The sequence below is a fragment of the Thalassophryne amazonica genome, chromosome 7 (genome assembly GCF_902500255.1).
Source record: "Thalassophryne amazonica chromosome 7, fThaAma1.1, whole genome shotgun sequence".
NCBI lineage: Eukaryota > Metazoa > Chordata > Actinopteri > Batrachoidiformes > Batrachoididae > Thalassophryne > Thalassophryne amazonica.
The window spans coordinates 17,243,443-17,259,726 of NC_047109.1; the positions used below are offsets into that span (position 1 = coordinate 17,243,443).

The 16,284-nt window shown below is 40.6% G+C and overlaps 1 protein-coding gene across 1 annotated transcript in view; it reads right to left on the bottom strand.

Moving 5' to 3' along the window:
* plekhf2 (pleckstrin homology domain containing, family F (with FYVE domain) member 2) overlaps positions 1-12,105 on the bottom strand; it is a 66,235-nt gene extending 54,130 nt beyond the window's left edge. Inside the window, exon 1 of the mRNA XM_034173911.1 lies at positions 11,923-12,105. The gene's annotated coding sequence lies outside the window, so the exon portion shown is untranslated. The remainder of the gene's footprint in view (positions 1-11,922) is intronic.
* Between the last annotated feature and the right edge of the window lie 4,179 nt (positions 12,106-16,284).

Sequence of the window (16,284 nt, forward strand, 5' to 3'; positions counted from 1 at the left end):
GAGAAAAAGCATAAAAATGCAAAACCTGAACATAAAGGTACATAAAAGGGTGGTGGGTAGCAGGGGTGTAGTCTTGACTCTGGGGGGTCTGGAGGTGCTCTTTAAAAGAGCAAGTCAAATGTTGCATGTGCACTGAGAAACTCGAAACTGGCTTATTCACATTTAATCAGCAAAATGCTCTCACTCATAAAACAAATGTAGCGTACCGCAAGTTAAACTTTGTCAAAGCCATTTAAAGATATCAATCATGACTCACCTTTTTGTGGATTAAAGTCAATAACCAGGACTCTTGGTGCGATCAAGAAATGAGGCTTGCCCGTCGTGTCCCACTGGGGTTTTTATTCGTTCCTCATTAATGTGGCTTTTCTGAGGGGCAGCCAACTCTCAGACCCAGACTGGATCATTAATATCTGCCACTTCGTCAGTTCATCAACTGAAGTTAAAAATAATGTCCTCCGTTATGGGAGATATGACTTGTTCCTTCAAATGCACGCTGTGTTACCGGTGACACGTGGGCTCACCGACAAGCTGAAGTTACACCCCCTCATGTAAAAAAGGAAAGAAAAAATATATCCTTCAGGTGTGGAACATTGTGGAACTTCACTGATTAAGTACTTTTCTTCCAAGTGGCTCGTTCTCTGCTGCTGCCTCCGTCTGTTACCGGCTGGGCGTCGGTCCTCCGGGCTGCAGGTCCGACTGATAAAAACCTCTCTCTCTGTTTCTCACTCTGCTGGATTCACTCCTGCTGTGCTTTCAGCTCGGTTCCGAATGTCCATGCCATGGCAATTATAAAACAATGACATCACGCCAACTTAGTGGATTAGTTTTAATCAGATTCACCATCGCAAAACACAAACAGTAAAAAAGGTCACTTGCTCTACTGAAACAACTAATCGAGTTGATCAATTAAAATCGATTAAAATAGTTGTCAACTAATTTAGTCATCGATTAGTTGCTAAATAACTGTTTTACCGCAAATGTTTTGTTTCCTCCATATAATCAACCGAGCTTTGCTTTGAATCTTGAACCAATGAAGGAGTGCTTCGAGCTGCTGCTTCGTTGGTTTCATTTGTTTTATTTCGCTTTATCTTAAATTTTTCCCCACCAAAACACTAAAGAGCATGTCTGTGAGTAATATTTACCTTTTTTTATGTTAAACTGACCTGTTATGGTCTTCTGAAACAGTTGATAGATGTATTTTATGCTAATGCAAATGTGTTAGCATGTCTATGGCGTTTTCAATGTTAAAGTTAGCATTAAGCTGCTGGCATTTCAGCATGTTTGTACATTTGTTTTCTGTATAATAATTAATGACTCAGCGTTTGTTGTCGTAAAAGAGTCAAATGTATTACAAATTATAACAGTTTTTAATTTATTTTTATTTATATATTAATAATAATAGCAACAATAATAATAGTAATAACAACTAATAACGCTACAATACAGTTTTAGAGAAAGACATGAGTCACATGTGTCATTGTGAAATGACCACATAGTTTACAAGTTATACAGAGAATGTTATACATATAATGAGTCAGGCTACAGTTTTTGATTTAGGTTTTATGGTTAACTGGTTATGCTAATTGCTCATTTGCAGCAACAAAAATACCTCTTTTTTCACCATATGTTTTATAACATTTAGATTTTTCAATATTGTTTTATGGCAACTCAGCACTTTGATAAAGCAATGTCATTTGAAATAATTATTTTTGTTCTTTATTATAAACAGTTTTATTCTTTATTACTTTATATTTCAACAGCCAGGGGACATTTGACGATTTGTTGATTTTCAAGTATTTTAAGTTTTCAAATAATGTTCTGTTGTTAAATAAAGTGATGGAAGGAGAGAAAAATTGTTTCCCTGGCACATTTTAAAAAAAATTCCCCACTAATCCGATTAATCGTATCGAAACCCCCAGATTCATCGATGATCCAAATAATCATTTGCTGCAGCCCTACACACCAGCCACTTGCTTGGACATCCATAGTTGTTGTTTTTCATGATTGCCACATAGACTGCGACTTACTTTGTAACAGCACAACTTTTTGTCGTGTTGATGTACAAAGCCATTCTGAGACAAAACAAAACATGTAAGAAGCTTGTTACACATCGAGCTGCGTGTCGTCAGAGAGCTGCGTGTCGTCACTAGAGAGCTGCGTGTCATCAGAGCGAGCTGCGAAAAGTTTTCAGAGGTGGTGTTTGTAGTTGCCATCTGCCACGCCGGTGTTTGCCAACCCGGACAGTGGGAATACCACCTCAACCGGCAACTTAGCCCCGCGACTGGACAGCAACAACGTCCGAGGCCCGCCCAACGTGGTGAATTCACTGAGGCCGTGCGCTGCGTCATTAAAGCCGCGTGTCACGAGTGCCGCTTCCCCGAGGCCTCGTGCAGCCACCGCGGATCCATCAGCGCGGAAACACAGAGGCCACGCGGCACCAGCGCAGTGCAGATCCATCCCGGTGACCAACAACGCAGGCTGTTAACATCGGCGATCGTCAAGCTGCTCATAAGCCGACCATGGGGCCTAAGAAGGTTCTGACAGCGGAGGAAGGTGACGATATTAAAAAATCTCTGGACTTTCTATCAGAGGAGATTTCTGTTGTGAAGCAGCAACAGAAATCAATCATGGATCTGGTGGAGGAGGTGAAGGCATTACGGCTCCAGAACGCCAAGAAAGACCGGCATCTGGTGCAGCTGGAAAATAGAGTGGCTGAATTGGAGCAGTACACCAGAATTAACGACGTCATCATCACAGGTCTTCACATCAAACCACGGTCCTACGCACGGGTGGTAACAGATGAGAGCGGAGGGGATCCCAGTGAACAGGAGGTCAGCTCTGTGGAAAAACAGGTTGTTGATTTCCTCCTATCTAAAGGTATAGAAATGGATTTAAATAACATTGAAGCGTGCCACCCTCTGCCCCAGAGAAATGACTGTGATAAACGAACCGTCATCATGAGATTCATCAACAGAAAACACAAAACAGCACTGTTAAAACAAGGAAGAAAACTGACAGGGACAAAAGTATTCATCAATGAACATCTCACCAAACGGAATGCCGACATCGCCAGGAAAGCACGCTTCTTAAAGAAACAGGGAAAAATCCAGCACACATGGACTTCAAACTGTAAAATATTCATCAAACTGAACGGATCACCAGAACAAGCAAAAGTCATGGCAATAAGGAACATCGAGGAGCTGGACAAATATGAACAATAGGTATGAGGACTCAAACACATCACAGCACCATGATGCAGACTGGAGCAACCCACTCATCCACATCATCTACACCCGGAGACGAGAGAGACATAATGACTAAGGATAATGATCCGTTTATTTCTGCCCAGGAGCTCTGTCTAGATACATTTAATTATAATAACTCTGCTAACCACCCCTTCAAATCTGAAAATGATCCTGATACCTTTTTCAGTGAGAATATTGTGAGACAGTGCAAATATTTTACAGAAGAACAATTCAAAAATTATAAAATCAATGATGAAGATTTTTCAATTATACAGTTCAACAGCAGAAGTCTTTCTCGTAATCTGTCCACTATTAATGATTGTTTGAAAACATCCAAATAACATTTTTCAGTTATTGCAATTTCAGAAACATGGTTAAATGAGGATAATAAAGATCTGGTATATCTTGATGGTTATGAATTGTTCCTGGTTAATAGGCAGACGAGAAGGGGCGGAGGCGTTGCATTGTTTGTAAGGTCAGATTATAACTGTAAACTCATTAACAACATGTCATTTACAGTGGACAAAATCATGGAATGTGTTACCATAGAAATTACATCTATAAACTCCAAAAACATAGTTGTTAGTTGTATTTACAGAGCTCCTGGGACAAATATTGACACCTTTGAAGACATTATCTTAGGAATGTACAACAAAATCAACAGAAATAAGCATTTATTTGTCTGTGGAGATTTCAATATAGATTTTTTAAACCCTCACAATCATCCACAAATTACCTCATTTATAAACACCTTGTACTGTTTAGGACTGTTTCCAACCATCATTCATCCTAGCAGAATAACTATGGATACAACAACTCTCATTGACAATATTTTAACTAACGCTATATCCGGTAATCTTAGTGGGGGACTACTGGTCAGTGATATCAGTGATCACTTGCCAGTTTTCTCAGTCTTTGCATTGGAGGGTTGTTGTAAGTATCGAAGCAATATCAAATTCATGAGTAGAAAAGTAACACCTGAAACAATTGATAATTTAAGGGAGGATTTATCAAGTCAGAATTGGTCAGATGTTTTTGTTGATGATGTTGACAGGTCATATGATGCTTTCATTTCCATTTTTTCCAGTTTGTATAATAAACACTGTCCATTTGTTGACAAAATATATAGAAATCAATATAGCAACAAACCATGGATAACTAAGGGGCTTCAGAGGGCATGTAAAAAGAAAAACTTACTATATAAACAATTCATAAAACTACGAACTAAGGAAGCTGAAAGTAAGTATAAAACATATAAGAATAAGTTAATCAATATCATGAGACTCAGTAAAAAAATATATTATGAGTTACTTGTCAAAAATAGAAATAACATCAAAAACACATGGAACATATTAAATGAAATAGTAAAAAAGAATAGAGTAACTAGAGATTATCCTTCATTTTTTCAGAGTAACAACTACATCACGATTGATAACGACGAGTCTATTGCTGAACACTTTAATGAATACGTCGTTAATGTGGGTAAAAATCTTGCCAGTAAAATTGATTCATCAACTAATAACTTCTGGGTAAATAATTCAACGTTTAACAAATCTGTTTCAATGTTCATTGGTGGTACTCATGAAAGGGAAATACTTGATCTGGTTCATGGTTCAAAAAGTAAGAAATCGACTGATTTTAATAATTTGGATATGGCTTTATTAAAAAAAGTTATTGATTGTATAGTAAAACCGTTCAATTATATTTGCAATATGTCACTAAGTACTGGTAAATTTCCTTCTCAAATGAAAATAGCCAAAGTAATTCCTCTGTTTAAAACTGGTGACAAACACATTTTCTAATTATAGACCTATATCACTCCTGCCACAATTTTCCAAAATTTTGGAAAAAATATTTGCTAAAAGATTAAATGATTATTTACTGAAGCATAACATCATTTCTGAAGAACAATATGGATTCAGAAGGTCTCGAACTACATCACATGCTTTGATGGACTTTGTGGAAAGTATAGCAACTGCAATTGACAATAAACAATACACAATAGGTGTTTTTTTTTATTTACAGAAAGTGTTTGACACAATTAACCATGGAATACTATTAATTAAACTGCAGAAATATGGAATCAGAGGTCTGGCATATGAATGGATAGCTAGTTATTTACAAGGCAGATTTCAGTATGTTCAATTCAATAATACAAATTCTGAACTCAGGGATGTCACATGTGGGGTGCCGTAGGGCTCAGTGCTGGGTCCTTTGTTGTTTATAATCTATATAAATGATATAAGTTGGGTGTCGAGTTCACTGAGATGTGTCCTTTTTGCGGATGATACAACTGTGTTCTGTAGCGGTGAAAACATTTAACAGCTTCTGGACATAGTGGAGAAAGAACTGGAAAAATTTAAGGTTTGGTTTGACGCTAATAAGTTGTCACTCAAGCTTGGGAAAACTAAATGTATTATATTTGGAAATAAACAGGCACCCAAATGTAAAAATTTAACTATAAACAATAAGGAAATTGAGTTAGTAACAGAGAATAAATTTTTAGGTGTTATAATTGATAATAAACTTAGCTGGAAACCACATATAAATTATGTGAAATCAAAATTGTCAAAAACTATAGCCATTTTGTATAAAGCCAAAGACCTACTGCCGCAAGAAGGGTTACTTACTTTATATCATTCTCTGATGGTACCATATATGACATATTGTGTTGAGTCATAGGGAAACACTTACAAATCAAATACCAATCCAATATTCCTTTTGCAAAAACGAGCCATACGAATCATCTGCAATAAACAATATCGTGAACCAACTCATTCTCTATTTGCGTCTTTAAATTTATTAAAATTCATAGATTTGGTCGATTACATTACAATTCAAACTTTATTTCGAGCGGAAAACCAAGCCTTACCGAGACATGTCCAGAGTCTGTTCCGATTGAGGGAATCCAGATATAGTTTAAGAGGTTGTGCAATTTTTATGAAACCACCAGTAAGAACAAATGTAAAGGGTTTTTGTGTGTCTGTGGTTGGGGTGAGGAAATGGAACAAATGTTCAACAGAGGTTAGAATGAGTAGTACCTTAGTAAGATTTAAGAAACTACTCAAAAAGAACATTATGTCTAAGTATCATAAAGAAGCAAATATAACTTGATTTATATGGAATGTTCAATTTATAAGTGGGACTTATTGTGTATTTGAATGTGTGGGTATGTATATGCGTATGTAGATATACAGATATGGGTAGATGTATATGTATATAAGTGACTGTGTATATGTATGTATATATTTATGTTTGTAAAGTATATACATATGTATATAGGTATATATGGCACAGCCCAAGAAGAGGGTCACCCCCAAGAGCCTGGTCTGCTTGAGGTTTCTTCCTTATAGGGAGTTTTTCCTCACCACAGTTGCCTAGTGCTTGCTCTGGGGGTTGGTAAGGTTAGTCCTTACTGGCGTAAAGTGACTTTCTTGTGATCTGGTACTATATAAATATAAGTGAATAGTATATTGATGTGTATGTCTGTGTGTCGACATGTAGCAGTGAATTTGTATTTATGTAAATATGACTGATTAGAATTGTTGGACTTGTACTAGCAGGGGTGGGCGCTAATAAGCTTTGCTTCAGCCCACACCCTTTCGGACTCACTAGTTTTGTCTGTGTTTGTTTGTGGAATTGTTCATTTTTTTCTATTTGAATATTTTGTGTGCCGAATAAAAACTATCAACATCATCAACGTCAACACCTCACAGAACCTGTAATGCATCAAAATAATTCATTTTGATTTACTGAAATTTGTGATGCCTTTTGACATGGTTAGTATTCTTCCTGCAGTAGGTGCTACATGGTGATAAAAGCTTTCACTGTCAGCAGGAACATAGTGTCTGTGCAACTTGCTTTCACAGATAAGGTTTTTAGTTTCTACTGTGGTCGACTGTGTGTCCAAAATCAGCTGACTGCAAACAGAGGAGGCAAAAACAAACCCCTCCTTCTGTGAGGGTGACAAGCTTTGCTCAGTCAAATTGGTTGCCTGAAAAATTTTCAATTTAAAAGCGCTTGAAGGTGAGGTTGTCTTGGGGGGTTGTTCTCAGCTTGGAGAAAAATCTCAGTTTAATATTAAAAAACAAAAAAAAGAGCCAAGCAGGAGCCCTGGGCTTGCCGTAAATATTCAGACTTAATATTCAGCAGTACATGGAGGGTTATCACTGCTGTGGAAAACAGGCTCATCAGCAAAAAGCTCACAGGTTTCATATCCCACAAAGACCTGCACATTCTGTTCCAAAATCTTACCCTAAATGGTATTCTGCATCACAATTACACGTCAAAAACAACCATATCCAGCTCACTAACAACTTTACCACTACTGATAACTAATTATAAAGCTGATTAAAAGCATTTTGCATTTCGGTCACACATATTTCATTTAACATGTTCTTGCTGTGTAATTTCACAGTGAGTGTGCAAACACCTTCAGTGTGTAAACAGCTCTGAGGCTCCTCCAGTTACAAGCTTCAACTGACATTCTGATTAACTCCCAAAACAATTTGAAAAGACTGATGTTACTTCTAGGGCTGCAGCTATCAATTATTTTATTAATCAAGTATTCTATCGATTATTCTGGTGATTAATTGAGTAATCTGATAAAAAGTACTTTTGTGTTTTTAAACGACAAAAACAGTCCAGGGCTGTCCCTAAGCAATGGCACAATGTCACTGCACCATCACGCAGATTGTCAAATTTAGTGAATCTCTGTTTTCCTGGGTAATTATTTTTTAAAGTCTTTACAAGTTTTAGATCTTTCCTGGTGTCAGGAGCTCAGTCCTCCCCTGACACCGGGCCGTAAGCGGAGGCGGTCGGTGTAATCCTCAGTCAGTAAGGCTGCACGTGAACGTGAGCACAGCCTGTGAAAAACTGGGCTCTGGAGTGCAGCTTTTCCACAAAAGCCAGACTGATGAATCCGCTCTGCACCCCGTTGATGAAAACTTGACTTAAAGTGCACACAGAGAGTCGAGTCTATTTGCCCAGCGGTTGGGGACACACAACCGAGTCAAAATGTCTATTCGCCCAATCATCAGCTGAATAAGGCACAAATAGTCTTTTTCACCTGACCATGGTCGGACCAAAGTCTTGACACTTTGCTGAAATGGCGATGGGATGTGGCTTTCTGTTTTTTGTCCCCCCCCACTTGTAAAATTTAACCATTTGTAAGGTTTTTTTTTTTTTAAAGGTTGGTGGACTGGATCCCTGCGTGATTTTTTTTTTATCCCTCTTTCTCTGCGATTCAGCAGATGCATTTTAGCTGGAGATTGAACATGCAAGCTTCGCAGTCACTGTTTTGTTTTTTGTATTATTATTTTATTTAAGTTACCGTGTTTCTGAAGCATTGTGTGTTGCTCAAAAAAAAAAAAAAAAATTAAAAAGCTAACACTCGGTGCAAGTCTGAGCAAAACACAGAAGAAAGAGCAAACTTCTGCTGAGAGGATCTTCTTTCACAGACTGTCCGTCAGTGTGGCCGGGGACGGAGCTGTGACTCGCCCGGTGTGAGGACTGTGTATTTTTAAAAATAGACAAACACACTGCTTCGCTTTAAATGTGCAGTCTATTTGAGATGATCAGTGTGGACCATCATTCTCTTAAAAGGCTTTATTTACTCTCTGTGTCGCGTTGAAAAGCTGTAGCTTTTGGCGCTACATTGATTAGCTCTTACACGGCTTATGCGCATGCTCTAGTCTTGTTTTTTCTGGGGATGTTACAGCGCCACCCACAGGCCTAACATATGTACTACAAAGTTAAATGGCGCTTCGACGCACAAAATTTGCCTCGAACATTTGTAATCGAATTATTTGAGTTACTCAACTAATCATTTCAGCCCTAGTTACTTCAGATCTTATCTGTTCCAAAAGTGCATCAACAGAAAATGGCCAGTGACTTTGAAATATCAAAATTAGTTGTTCAACAACAACAACAGAAACCTTTTCATATCAAGAATATAACAAGTAAATGGAAATACTCTAGATTAGAGAAATGTTAACCGTCAACCTGAAACAAGACAAGGAAGAGTCAACTTCCCTTTTCAAGAAAGTACAAGTTTCATCACCAGCCAGCATTCACTTCCATTATTATGACAGGATGAGAAACTGTAACAGATGATAAAACAAACCAATTATATCCATACAATTAGCCTACAACTACAATACATTTCAAAGAAAAATTACTGTTAGAAAAGTCAAAATTTCAATACAAAAAGCTTTAATCTGTTTAACATAGTTAGGATTTTCCAATCAACTTCTTTTGTCCCCAATCCAAATCCGAGTAATTCAACATGGAGTATGTGCTGACATAGAGTCCACATCCACTTGTATTCTATTTAACTTTAAATAATAAACTTCAGCAAGGCTCACCACAAACACATTCAGGTCCCGGAGTGTGCACTGGTGCCATGCATCACTGCGTCCACCACACCACGGAACCACCTTTGGTCCTGGATGGCAACCATCCAAGTAGAGAACCAGTCCATTAGCAAACACATTATGTATGTGCTTTAGCTGTTAAAAATACGAGGTCTGTCAATAAAGTAACGGTCCTTTTTATTTTTTTCAAAAACTATATGGATTTGAATCACGTGCAATTACATCAGCCAACCTTGAACCTCTTGTGATAACCAGAGAAAGAGCACACGACGGTCTCGTATCCTCAGAGCCATCAGCTTAGAAATGGTCCGGTGGCTTGTGCCGCGTCGTCGCAGTTCGGAGCGTGGCGCGCTGAGCGTCCTTAAAGGGGTCCTTAAAGCTGTACTAATAGACCTTATTCTCTGTGAAGCCCGTAAAATTTTCACCGAAAGCCAGATAAATTTTTCGAATGGTTTCCAGGTGCCAGTCTCTAACAGCTTCTGAAAAAATTCTGATGGAAAAAAACACCAAATCATTCCGCCATTTCCAGACAATGAAAATCCGACGACAGAGCGGGACCACTCCTTCCACAAGGCGTGCTCACAGGCGAATGACGTCACCAACAGGCGTGGAAAAACTCACGCATGCGCACAAGGGTTCAAGCATGTCTGACGTGAAAACATATGAATCAAATCCATATAGTTTAAAAAAAAAATAAAAAGGTATGATACTTTATGGACAGACCTCGTATATTAGTCTTCATAATACACAGACATATATTTATTTATTTATTTAGTTAGTTAGTTATTGTCACTCATCTTCAACAGCTTAGTCCAAATGAGGGTAACAGGGGGCTGGAGCCTATCCCATCAGTCACAGAGCGTGAGGCGGGGCACACCCTGGACAGGACGCCAGCATGAAATAATCCAAGATTTGCCGAAAATGCTTCAAAACAGTTTATTTAAATGGTAAATAAACTGCAGTTATATAGCACTTTTCATCTGCATCAGACACTCAAAGCACTTTACAAATAATGCCACATAATCAGCCTGATGTCAGGCTGCTGCCATGCGAGGCACCCACTACACACCAGGAGCAACTAGTGGATTAAGGACCTTGCCCAAAGGCCCTTAGTGATTTTTCCGGTCAGGCTGGGATTTGAACAGAGGATCCTCTGGTCTCAAGTCCAACGCTTTAACAACTACACCACTAGATCAACTCCCCTTATTTCTGTATCAATCTAATATGTTTCTCATATATTTTGTAAGGTAGTGAGAAATCAACACTTCTAAATTTAAATACTGTTTTTGAAACCAGATAACACCTCTGAAGTGATTTACAAGACATGTTACACGTTAGCGTGCACGCCCCGTGTACACGCATCACGTCAGGTCGAAGGCAACTTAAACCTCAAGCATGCGCACATGCGATTCCTGACGCGGATAGACTTAAAAAGAAAAGAAAATATTTGTTTGGAATACCCCCAGGTAAACATGTTATCATCGTAGGGGCGGTGACTAAGTGGTTAGTGCGCTTGGTTTCAGAGTGGAAGGTTCCTGGTTCAAACCCCACCCCTGCCACATTTCTCCATGTAATGTGTAGTTGTGCCAGCAAGGGCATCGGGTGTAAAACTTGTGCCAAATCAACAAGCAGATTTACCTTGGATCTGCTATGGCAACGTGACTGAAAACAAGGGAGCAGCTGAAGGGACTCACTTACTATTAACAAAAGCACTAATCAAAGAATCAACAGACAGAACAGGAAAAATGATCAGTTGCTGACTTAAGTGAAACAATGCCACATATTTTGACAGAATTTTAATTTCGATGGAGGTTCTGAGCCCCGCATCAGCCCCCTCTGGCTCCGCCCCTGGCACGCGCCCTGACGTGCGGGTGTGCCTATTTTTCTGGTCACTGAGACGAAAGTCATCTGTTCAGAAAACCAGACGCACGCGATGAAACAAAGACGACTGTATGTCTTCATTAAGCGAAATAAACGACATTTCATTCCCATAATACGACTTCTAAAGACACCTCCCAACTTTGTGGTCAGGATTAGCAGCTAACATAAGTTAGCAGAGGCTGACAAAACCCTGCTCACAGCCACTTCGACCAAAGATAAACTCCACTTTCATTACCTTCATGGCGCGCGTCACACATAGGTTTTGATCCAGCTGGTTTTAATTTTTCAAACCAAGCACTTTAACCCGCGACACGCTAATATTAGCACCTGTTAGCATGAATGGGAAAAAGTCGCTGAGATATTTTATCATGGTCACGGAGTGACAAAACAGATCTTTGAAGAACAGAAACTACATAACATACCCGACAGATCCTCTTGTTGCCCTTCAGCGATAATGTTACACTCAGTTTTATTCCACACAGAAGGAAACTGTCTGCGGACACAAACACAAGCTGGAAACTCAGATCGACTACAACAACATGGTTCCTCTGACAGGCTGCTGCGTTCAGGGAACCCTGTGGAAAAAACTAACAACACGGTACCGCTGAGAGGCTGCTGAGTTCTTGTAACACTGGAAATAACTAATACAACAACATGGTACTGCTGACAGGCTGCTGCATTCAGGGAACTCTGTGGAAAAAAAACTAACACCACAACATGGTTCCTCTGACAGGCTGCTGAGTTCAGGGAACTCTGTGGAAAAAACTAACACAACACGGTATTGCTTACAGGATGCTGTCTTCAGGGAACACTGTGGGAAAAAGAAACACAACAACACGGTTTCTTTGACAGGCTGCTGTGTCCAGGGAACACTGTGAAAAACACTCACACAACAACACATTCATGGAACACTGTGGAAAAAACTAACGCAACAAAACGGTTCCTCTGAGAGGCTGCTGTGTTCAGGGAACACTGTGAAAAAAACTAACGCAACAAAACAGTTCCTCTGACAGGCTGCTGTGTTCAGGGAACACTGTGAAAAAAACTAGAGCAACAACACAGTTCATCTGACAGGCTGGTGCTGTCAGGGAACACCGTAAAAAACTAAAGCAACAAAACAGTTCCTCTGACGTGCGGCTGTGTTCAGGGAACACTGTGGAAAAAACTAACGCAACACAGAGTTCCTCTGACAGGCTGGTGCTGTAAGAGAACACCGTAAAAAAAAAAAAACAAAGCAGCAAAACGGTTCCTCTGACATGCTGCTGCGTTCAGGGAACACTGTGGAAAAAACTAACACAAGAGCATTCCTCTGACAGGCTGATGTGTTCAGGGAACACTGTGAAAAACAGTAACACAACAAAACGGTTCGTCTGACATGCTGCTGTGTTCAGGGAACACTGTGTAAAACAATAACACAACAAAACGGTTCCTCTGACATGCTGCTGCGTTCAGGGAACACTGTGGAAAAACTAACGCAACACAATTCCTCTGACAGGCTGGTGCTGTCAGGGAACACCGTAAAACAAACTAAAGCAACAAAACGTTCCTCTGACAGGCCGCTGCATTCATGGAACACTGTGAAAAAAACTAAAGCAACAAAACGGTTCCTCTGACAGGCTGCTGTGTTCAGGGAACACTGTGGAAAAAACTAACACAACAAGAGGGTTCGTCTGACAGGCTGATGCATTCAGGGAACACTGTGAACAAAACTAAAGCAACAAAACGGTTCCTCTGACAGGCTGCTGTGTTCAGGGAACAATGTGGAAAAAAGTAACACAACAAAACCGTTCCTCTAACAGGCTGCTGCATTCAGGGAACACTGTGAACAAAACTAACGCAACAAAATGGTTCCTCTGACAGGCTGTTGTGTTCAGGGAACACTGAGGAAAGAACTAACACAACAAGAGGGTTCCTCCGACAGGCTGCTGTGTTCAGGGAACACTGTGGAAAAAAGTAACACAACAAAACCGTTCCTCTGACAGGCTGCTGCATTCAGGGAACACTGTGAACAAAACTAACGCAACAAAACGGTTCCTCTGACAGGCTGTTGTGTTCAGGGAACACTGAGGAAAGAACTAACACAACAAGAGGGTTCCTCTGACAGGCTGATGCATTCAGGGAACACTGTGAACAAAACTAATGCAACACAAAGGTTCCTCTGACAGGCTGCTGTGTTCAGGGAACAATGTGGAAAAAACTAACAACAAGAGGGTTCCTCTGACAGGCTGATGCATTCAGGGAACACTGTGAAAAAACTAACGCAACAAAACGGTTCCTCTGACAGGCTGCTGTGTTCAGGGAACACTGTGAAAAAAACTAAAGCAACAAAACGGTTCCTCTGACAGGCTGCTGTGTTCAGGGAACACTGTGGAAAAAACTAACGCAACAAGAGGGTTCGTCTGACAGGCTGATGCGTTCAGGGAACACTGTGAAAAAAACTAACGCAACAACACAGTTCCTCTAGCAGGCTGGTGCTGTCAGGGAACACCGTAAAAAAACTAAAGCAACAAAACGGTTCCTCTGACATGCTGCTGTGTTCAGGGAACACTGTGGAAAAAACTATCGCAACAACACAATTCATGTGACAGGCTGGTGCTGTCAGGGAACACCATAAAAAAAACTAAATCAACAAAACAGTTCCTCTGACAGGCTGCGGCATTCAGGGAACACTGTGAAAAAACTAACGCAACAAAACGGTTCCTCTGAAAGGCTGCTGTGTTCAGGGAACACTGTGGAAAAAACTAACAAAACAAGAGGGTTCCTCTGACAGGCTGATGCGTTCAGGGCACACTGTGAAAAAACGTAACACAACAAGAGGGTTCCTCTGACAGGCTGCTGTGTTCAGGGAACACTGTGAAAAAAACTAGAGCAACAAAACGGTGCCTCTGACAGGCTGGTGCTGTCAGGGAACACCGTAAAAAAAACTAAAGCAACAAAACGGTTCCTCTGACAGGCTGCTGTGTTCAGGGAACACTGTGAAAAAACTAACACAACAACACAGTTCCTCTGACAGGCTGGTGCTGTCAGGGAACACAGTAAAAAAAACTAAAGCAATAAAACGGTTCCTCTGACAGGCTGATGCATTCAGGGAACACTGTGAAAAAAAGTAACACAACAAGAGGGTTCCTCTGACAGGCTGCTGCTGTTTAGGGAACGCCGTGGAAAAAACTAACGCAACAACATAGTTCCTGTGACAGGCTGCTGTGTCCACAGAACACTGTGAAAAACACTCACACAACAACACGTTCATGGAACACTGTGCAAAAAACTAAAACAACAACATGGTTCCTTTGACAGGCTGCTGCGTTCAGCGTGCTGTGGAAAAAACTAACACAGCAACACGATACTGCTAATAGACTGCTGCGTTCAGGGAACACTATGGAAAACACTAACAAAACAAAAAGGTTCCTCTGACAGGCTGATGCGTTCAGGGAACACTGTGAAAAAAACAACGCAACAAAACGGTTCCGCTGACAGGCTGCTGTGTTCAGGGAACACTGTGAAAAAAAACTAACGCAACAAAACGGTTCCTCTGACAGGCTGCTGTGTTCAGGGACCGCTGTGAAAAACAGTAACACAACAAAACGGTTCCTCTGACATGCTGCTGTGTTCAGGGAACGCTGTGAAAAACACTAACACAACAAAACGGTTCCTCTGACATGCTGCTGTGTTCTTGGAACACTGTGGAAAAAAACTAACGCAACAACACAATTCCTCTGACAGGCTGCTGTGTTCAGGGGACACTGTGGAAAAAACTAACGCAACAACACAGTTCCTCTGACAGGCTGGTGCTGTCAGGGAACACCGTAACAAAACAAAAGCAACAAAACGGTTCCTCTGACGTGCTGCTGTGTTCAGGGAACACTGTGGAAAAAACTAACGCAACAACACAGTTCCTCTGACAGGCTGGTGCTGTCAGGGAACACCGTAAAAAAACTAAAGCAACAAAACGGTTCCTCTGACAGGCTGCTGTGTTCAGGGAACACTGTGAAAAAACTAACACAACAACACAGTTCCTCTGACAGGCTGGTGCTGTCAGGGAACACAGTAAAAAAAGCTAAAGCAACAAAACGGTTCCTCTGACAGGCTGATGCATTCAGGGAACACTGTGAAAAAAAGTAACACAACAAGAGGGTTCCTCTGACAGGCTGCTGCTGTTTAGGGAACGCCGTGGAAAAAACTAACGCAACAACATAGTTCCTGTGACAGGCTGCTGTGTCCACAGAACACTGTGAAAAACACTCACACAACAACACGTTCATGGAACACTGTGGAAAAAACTAAAACAACAACATGGTTCCTTTGACAGGCTGCTGCGTTCAGCGTGCTGTGGAAAAAACTAACACAACAACACGATACTGCTAATAGACTGCTGCGTTCAGGGAACACTATGGAAAACACTAACAAAACAAAAAGGTTCCTCTGACAGGCTGATGCGTTCAGGGAACACTGTGAAAAAAACAACGCAACAAAACGGTTCCGCTGACAGGCTGCTGTGTTCAGGGACCACTGTGAAAAACAGTAACACAACAAAACGGTTCCTCTGACATGCTGCTGTGTTCAGGGAACACTGTGAAAAACACTAACACAACAAAACGGTTCCTCTGACATGCTGCTGTGTTCTTGGAACACTGTGGAAAAAAAACTAACGCAACAACACAATTCCTCTGACAGGCTGGTGCTGTCAGGGAACACCATCAAAAAAACTAGAGCAACAACACAGTTCATCTGACAGGCTGGTGCTGTCAGGGAACACCGTAACAAAACAAAAGCAACAAAACGGT